General features: G+C 39.4%; 1 long non-coding RNA gene across 1 annotated transcript; it reads left to right on the top strand.

The window, feature by feature from the left end:
• The first annotated feature begins 202 nt into the window (after window positions 1-202).
• LOC127350283 (uncharacterized) lies at window positions 203-2,877 on the top strand. Its single transcript, XR_007880542.1, has 4 exons — window positions 203-286; window positions 1,231-1,317; window positions 1,460-1,543; window positions 2,747-2,877. It is a non-coding gene; the product is annotated as an uncharacterized LOC127350283 (long non-coding RNA).
• Window positions 2,878-8,788: the final 5,911 nt, after the last annotated feature.

The raw sequence follows: 8,788 nt of genomic DNA, 5'->3' as shown, positions 1-8,788 counted from the left end.
TTTTTGCCCTCCCTCTATCTACAACAATACTTTGACATAAAAAATAAATTAAACTTAAGTAAAAGAAATGAAATTCTGACGTGACCTTTGGCTGTTACATGTCAAGGTCACAACATGCTAGTGCGCACACTAATGCGCAGTCGGTCGGTCGGCTGTGTGTCGACGGGTTACTATGGTTACTATGGTTACAGCTACAGTCCATGGAAAATGAAATGGCAAAAGCCATCCGGGGCGCACTTTCGAGAGCGCAGAATAGAAGAGCAGGAGAAATGTGCAAAAGAGACAGGTACGTGATGTTGGTTATATATTTATTAAATTCACCGAGCATTCATGATATTATCATGCTAGCTAGCAGTAGCATCATGGCATCTTACTAGTAAACTAACGTTAAGTAGCAATGAGGGTGTGTGATGTCCCGCTTCGTTCGGCTAGGTTTGGTCGTTATTAACATGCAGTCGGCCCAATATTGTCACAATAAGACTGTCCTAAGACTGGTTCAGACTGCTGGCCTGGGTTGGCCTTGACTGGCTGGCTATTTTTCGAGAAAAACACTATACAAGTTGATGCTAGCTACAGTATATAGCACTTTGCATCTCATTGTGTGCTATGAAATTAAAAATTGAGTGGATGTGAAAAGTCTATTATCACTGTCCATATAGCAAAATTAGATAAGATTCAGTTTTGGATTAGTTTTAACTTTACTGTCAAGTTCAAGTATCGTGAAATACAGTTTTAAATCTAACCAGAGTGCAAACTAGTAAAGTGCTGAGTGAGTCAGTGCCTCATCTGCAGATGAGGATATCAACATGTGGACTTTATAGACAGAGGTGCAAAAGATGAGCATATGTTATATACTGATGAACAGAGATAAGTATAAGTTACATACTGATGGAATATTGTATCAAAAAAGTTGAGCATAATAATAACAAATGATATATACAGGTAGAGTTATGTTTATGCAGAGAGGTATGCACATAGAGCTGTGAGCATATAGGACTAAGGCTGTGTCCGAAATCACTCACTACTCCCTATATAGTCCACTATGTTGGACTCCCTATGTAGTGACTAGGGAGAAGGGAATGAGTGAGTGATTTCAGACACATCCTAAGTGAATTTATATAAAAAGAATGTCAAAATTAAAATGCTTAAGAACTTAATAATAATATCATTTGAAAAATGGAAATGATTTACTCCATGTTGATAATACAGTTGTTTGTTATATCATTTTAGATTCACTATTAAAATATTTGGGACCATCTGCAGCTGAATCATCAGACCAGGAACAGCCATGCACCTCAGCTGCTCTGGTTTCCTCAGGTGAGTTTAATGTGTCAGTGAATGTTTGTGATGATAAAAATGTATTGACTTAACGTTACATGAAAATGTCAATATGTTGTACCATGTCTCATCCAGTCAATGTATTTGCTCTTGTGTGTTCTCTCTATGTTTATGGACCTAGCGCCACCAGAAGAGACACAACAAGAGCATGCTGCTCTTCCTGCCAACCTCACCCTGCCTCTAACCACTGAGCCTGGATGTTCAGGTGAGTGCGAGCTGCTCATCTTGATTGCACCACTGATGATCAGCTGAGCTGAGTTTTAAGTTTAAGTTAAAACTGAAAGTGAAAACATACCTCAGATCCACCATGGCTCAAGAACACCTCAGTGGTCTGGCCACAATCAGTATCAACCATGAGGTTGGTGGTCAGATTTCCTACGAGGAGGTTATTGATGACTTTGCGGCAAGGAAGGCCAGAAAGATTGCATTGTGAATGAAGTGTGATATTAATGTTAAGTAAAATATTATTCTATTCTCGTGGGGATGGGGCGCTATCAGTAAAGCTCGCCTAGGGCACCGAATGGTCTAGGATCGCCCCTGCCCCAGTGGTTCCTGTATTTAAATAGGAGAGAGAGAAGGGAAGAAAAAAGAAAAGCAAGTGTTTGCAGAGGAGGGTTGTGAAAACAGAGTCAAAAAGGGAGTGAACGGATAAGGTGTGGTTTAATAATTTTTTTTTTTTGCGTAAATAAGATGAGTTTGAGGCGTCTTTGTTCCCAAACCTAGTTATAAAACCTACTTTAAATCAATTACTTCGCTTTGTTTCAGTCATCTGAACCAACACCCACATTTTGTGCAGGAACGTTCCACTATGCTCAGCCAGACAATGTATTTTCTCATGGAGGGTTTCTTTCATCAGTCTTTCCAAAAAGCTGTAATAACAATAATAAGGCCGCAGGAGGAATTATGATGCAGCAAAACAACAGACTGTGGAGGGAACTCTTTTTTTGTTTTTCTTTGCCTGAGGAGCACATATATTCAATATTGACTGTTGCTGTTCTCTCTAAACTTGCTTTACTTTATGCTAACTGTATTTTGGCCAATGCAGCCTCTGAATTAACTGAAAATTGTGTCAAAAACACAAACCATAGCTAATAAAAAGTCTTTGTTAAAAATAATTAATTCATATTTATCTGTTAAGAAAACGACTTCTGGACGAATCTGGTTTTCAAAAACAAATCTTGCCTTCCCCATTAATGTTGCTTTCATTAGGAGTGAAACAAAATACATAAACATAAAATGTGTTTTAAAATAATAATAAAAGAGCACACACAAATACACAAGTAGTATCATATAGTACTACAGATGTGCAAAGTCACTGGTCTCCGGTGCAAAATCTATACTGGGCAAACACAAAACAATCTGAGTCTGATAATAACAGTCTTCTATTTTTCCATTCTACCCCCAACAGACGTCTGGATGCAATAAGGATTATGGAGTGGAGGACATACTTGTTTTGTTGTCGAGGCTCCTCTATTTGGAGGATGAGTATTTGTCTGCAGTGTCGTCAGATCCACTTAGAGGTGGGAAACAAATACAGGCAATATATTTAATACCCCCTGAGATCATGTCGCAGCAGGCCTGAGGCACCCAATCGTTCATAGGGGCTCACAGCCAGCGAAGGAAAATAAATAAATAATTCAATATCAAAAAGGAGTGGAGCATTATGCTTTAGTGGGCAATAAAACATGTGGCGTGTCAGGGATGGCGGCTGCTGCCAACAGAAAGAAGAATACCCATACTGCTATGTGTGCGGTGGGGAAGGGAGAACACCAGGAGCCAAGGAAACGGGAGATATAAATTTTCACGGCAAATGAACTCCCCATTTTGCCTTGCTGAGTGCACAAAAGGCCACTGAGATGATTATTTCTAGGCTCCACCTCGGACCCTTGTAGTTGGAACGGTGTAAAAGACATATCCTCTTTAGTGGCTACAGCCTCTGAAGGACAGAAGCCTGAATTGAGGCCATGTGACACCCAAGTCAAGTCATTTAGGTTGAATAATGCTGCAATGTAACTACGGTGAGTGACACTGGTTTTCAGAGATGACAAAGTAGCAACTGAAAATACAGTTATCATACAAGTTATTATAATATATGTATGGAAAGATACTATGGTAAGAACCTTGAATCATGGGATATGAAATTATCTATTTTTTACCGCTATGTGGTTACAATAATTACCAGTAGATTTTACTCAAAATGCATGGACTTTTATCATGGAGCAGAGCAACAGTGAGACAGCTGGGCACAAAAAGTAGTGTGTATACATCTGTATACTGTTTGTGTGCATGTATATGTACACTTATGAGCATATACATTCACTCATTAGTGCACAAATGCAGGAGCAATGCAATCCAATACTCATTAAGCCCATTAGGAAGCCTCCAGATGGTTGCTTGATTAAAAAAAGAGCCAATCAGAACTTCTGTTAGGTCCACTGGTGTGATGCTGCAAGTGTACACGCTGCATGATATAAAACCACTTTCATGTGAGAAGGAAAAAGAATGAAGAGACATCCAATTATATAACCAACTACAGCTTGCAAGAACAAAAGGGAATGTACCAGCTTGACCTCACTGGAGATAAGCCTATTTATAGATGAAGGGCTCATGAGTCAAGGTGAAAGAGAAGCCTGGTAACGAAATTGACTGGTGAAAATAAACAAGTCGCCCACAACAACACTCTAAAGACATGTTCATGAAGAGTAACATCTTGGCATTTTCTCATTGGTGAAAAATAAGATTCAAACTATGCTTAAAAGCTAGGATTTAGTGGCAAAACGGATTATGTCAGGTTCGCATTAAAGGTTGAAGTTAGTTTGTCTGGGTTTAGATTTAAACTAGAATTAAACTTCAGTTAGTTTAGCACCGGACATACCTGAATGTAGTCAGTTATACATTTTCCCCAAGTACAATATGACGAACACTTACAAACACTTGACAGCTTTACAATTTAAATAACACTCTGAAATCTGTCCACGTATCCTTTAAAGACAGACCCCCAATAGGTTCGCTCATTTTAAGTCACTGGATAAGAGCTAGCTAAATAACTAAAATGTAAATTTTCTAAATGTGCTGAATGTCTGATGGGATTGTAGCCTATTCTCTAAGCTGAATGAAGTAGTTTGACCTCAGCGAAGATAAACCTATTTATAGAGAAAGCAATATCAAGACTTGAAGAAGGAGCTTAGCAACAGGCGCTCCAAGCAACTTTAGTTGCTATGGCTATATAATCAAGGTAACTGACACAGCTCTCATGAGGGATGAATCCAACTAGGATTAATATTAATGTATACAAAAGACTGCAAATCAACAGTGACCACTTAAACTGTGTGAAGATAAACAGGACCCAGTTATTATAATAAGTTCTACATAATAGGATCAGAAAACTTTGGTAATCCACTGATTTTTCATCAAACACCATCATTTTAAATTTGTCCACTACTTAGCTACAACATTAATCAAACGTGTGTTGTTGAGTGGAGGTAGAGCTGGACCTAAGTTTGTGAGGCGGAATAATATCAGATGTGTGACCCCACCCAGGTTACAACGGGGACCGATTCACAGAATAGAACGATACCAGCCCTAGACACCAACCATCTGAGCGTTGACAATTTTTAAAGGGTTCAAGAAAAGCAGGAGACGTGCATTCAGCTCTCCAATAATATTTATTAAAAATAAATTATACTGGCAAAAGACCTGAAAAAGAAAGAAGAAACCATAAAACTAGTCCAAATTATTTTATTCCACAATAAACCAGTGTATAAATAGCAAATGGCTTCACCATAACATAAAATACAATAAGATTAAATGGTTGCAAGAAATAGGCAGGACAGGGTACTCACCGCGGGGAGACTATCGCAGACCCCAATAGAAATCACCTCGTGTGCACACTGATCACTGCAAACACTACAACTTACACTGCAAGGAAAATCAAACCTACAAACCAGTGAAGTGACCACTACCCTTCAATCATACCACACTGCATGCAAGGAGGGGGGCATATCCCACGACTACTCCCTGCAGGTCGTCCCAACTGCCAAATCAAAACATAAGACAGAAAATACAAGGAGATTCAGTTGGTTCAGATTCACAGATATTCAGTGTCACTACACACAATGTAAAAAGACACTATTCAACCATCTACAGATTATTTAAGTTGTGCAGTCTGTAAACACATTCGCCAACCGCCTTGGCGAACTGGCTCAGGCAAAGCAGCAGTCTGGACTTAAATCTTGTTCATGTGGGGCTCTGCTAAAAAGCAATGCAACAGTTGAAAAGCTCTACTCTGGCGTAAAAGGGGAGATGGAAGAGCTGAGTATTTGCCTGAAGAGATGTTATCATATTAGTGATATATCTACAGTTTAATGAAACCCCAAAGTTCAGAGACATACCTCTTCAGCACAGGGCTACAGAGCATGCTCCATCTGGATCACTCAGGACAGTCACACCACAACTAAATATACAAAGACCTCATTAGATTTCTAATAAGGCAATATAACATTTTTCTCCTCCTCTCTCCCTTACCTGCATGACACAGCAATCCTGCCACACAACCAGGCCTCAGACAAAGAGGCATTGCCCTCACCTGTCCTTATGAAGGCGGGGAGCTCCCTCTGACTCTACCTAACAGGGCGGTGCTTTAGATTTAGATGCCAGCCCTCACAGATGGATTTTCAGTTGTGACCAAGATGAGAAATCAGTTGACGACTGCACCCTGAGGCACAGGCGTCCAGACCAGGTGGAGCCATCACTATCTGGAGGTATCTGGAGGTATGGATGCACTGAACACTTGGAACAATGAATTGAATTGGAACAATATGAGGGTAAAGAGAGTTAGAGTTATATAGGAGAATTTAGGGAGGTTGAAGATGAGCCTTGCTGCAGCGATCGGGATGACAGAGTCAAGAATTCATGAAGGACAGCATTGAGAAATAGCACAAGACGGGCTTGAATCAGGAGTTGTGCATATTCTGTGCAAACACAAAGTTTGATCCAACAGATTTGTACAGGGTTGAGTATTCGGATTGCTGTGCGACTATTCAGGGGATAGGTATTTCATTGTAGAGAATCACAATAAGACTGTGGGATGGTACAGCAGGTTGCTGTAAATTGGGTATTAAAGCACATGTTTAGGAGCCAAGGTTTCCTAGAAAATAAGTTGATAGCGGAGAATAGCTAATAACTGAAGATATTGCATGCAGCAATAGACAAACAAGGACTGAGCCTTGGAGAGCCTGAGTATGTGGTGGGAAGCATGGCTCAGGTTGGGCAGACAGGTCAAGTAGGTTTGTGTATTTCTGATCTTTACTTGGAATGGAATTAAAGCAATTATGCTTGTCTATAGTCTGACGATCTTGACACTAGCAGTGTCAAAAGGTGGCTTCTTGAAGAGTTATTCTTGAGTTACTCTTACATCCACGAACATAGCTGGCACACAGCCAGATGTAAGCGTAATGCTGATGATTAATACAAGAAAGGGAAGCAGGTCTGCAGCACTGGTGAAAAGAGTGACTAAGGGTTCAGGTTAAGAGTCAATCTGGGCCCTCCACTAGAGGACTTTTTCAGGGGAGTGACGAGACAAAGAGGTTAAATCAAGAGATAACAGAGGAGTGGATGCAGCAGGAACAAAAGCTTTGAATAATGTCAGCCTTCTTCTTCATGTTGGTGTGGAGCTATTTAGAAGAAAGGAGTGAGGGTGGCGTGGATTAACATGGGAGGCAAAAGGTAAATAATATCTTAACTGAAAGTCTTTGCAGCTACATTTAAGCTGTCTGTCCTTCTTCCTGCCTAAACTGTCTGCAATGTTGTTTTTGTCCTCAAGTCATATTTTAAGTTGAAAGTTGAATCACTACATAATTATTTAGTACTAATGCTCCAAAAAGTTATAATTTCAAGCATCTGTGTGATTAAGGTGTTATTTATTGAACAAAATAAGACGCCATCAACCTAAAGTTCTTGACATCACCAATTAGTGACTCATTATATATACAGTGTAATGTCCAATATTTTAAACCACATTGAATAAAGAAGTAATTCATAGTTAGACAACATTGTCTAATGGAATTTATTTTGAATTGGGGCTTGCATCAGTCATTTATCAGTTCTCGAGTACAGAAGAGGACATCCATCCATCTGTTATCTGTTTATCCTAACAGTTGCAGTATGACTGGGGGCCTAGTGCTTTATGCAAGGCACCAGTATCTCTCCCTCCATGATTTTATGTTAGCCTGAATATAAAGTCAGTCAAAAAATATGTCCTAAATGTAAACCCAAACCATACAAATATACAGCTTTGACCAACAAAACAGAAAGGGCTTGTTGTGCATTTTATTTTTGTTGAACTTCATAAAACAGAAACACTAAAATTCATATTGTTCGGCTTGGGTCTTTTACAGTGACACAACATCAAATCAATTCTGAAGTAGTTGTCTGGCAGTAGTGGCTCCAAGTTGTATTTGTTTGTTTTGATGTTGTCGCTATTTGTCCATAAACGCAATATCAGAAAAATCTATAACTTTTTTTTCCCTGCAGAGGCAAGTCACAACAGTTAAGAAAAAACTAAATAGAATTGAGTTTCAGACAGCTACCTTGACAATTTCTTCCAAAGTACAAAATGAATTTCCTCAAGTACAAAAGGTAGCAATCTAAAGGGAGATATGGAGGTTCTTTCTCCAGCTTGTATGGTCTAAATGTTTAAGAGGGAGAACATTATAATGCTTCAGTTGACCACCAGTGTGTGTCACATACCACTCCGTAATCTTCACATCCTCCATAAAGAGGTGTAATTTTGCTTTTATGTGTGGTTTTATTCACAATGTTTGTGCACATTTTGACTAATAGCCAGTAAATTTCATTCTACAAAACAATCACAGTGAGGATACATGTATTGGGTACAAGGTAATCCTGATGCATCAAACACTAAAGTTAATTGGTTATCCCTGGCATGAAATAGAGACTTCCAGTGAGCTCTGACATGATTTAAGTTAATTTGGTGACATAAACTCATAATATGTCACATAATACTAAACCTTGTAGAGCTTTTAATGAATATATGATGTTTTGAAATGAATTTCTTCATTTCTGAGTGAATCACAGCTGGTGGTGCTTCTGTCTTCTTGCCCACAGCTTATTCCCCCCACAGCTGCTAAATTAGGACCTAAAGCCTCAGTTCTCGGCCTTCATGTTCGCAAACTCCAGATGTGGACCCCCACTGATCCCCTGCTCCCTTTTCAGCCCTGATCTTCAACCAACTGCTGGGAAAACACTCCCAGCAGGAACCCAAGAGCAGGTGCCCTTTATGAGTCACATGTATGTATATTATTTCGTTCAATTTGAAACACTGCGAGCCCGCATCTCCTCCCACACCAACCCTGCGTTTTGATGAACTCAAAAGAGAGATATTTGTGATATAAACCTTTGAGATACGTTTAAGGCTAAAGAAGAAAAGTTT

The sequence above is a fragment of the Dicentrarchus labrax genome, unplaced genomic scaffold, assembly GCF_905237075.1.
Source record: "Dicentrarchus labrax unplaced genomic scaffold, dlabrax2021, whole genome shotgun sequence".
NCBI lineage: Eukaryota > Metazoa > Chordata > Actinopteri > Moronidae > Dicentrarchus > Dicentrarchus labrax.
This window is presented reverse-complemented; position numbering and strand designations above follow the sequence as displayed.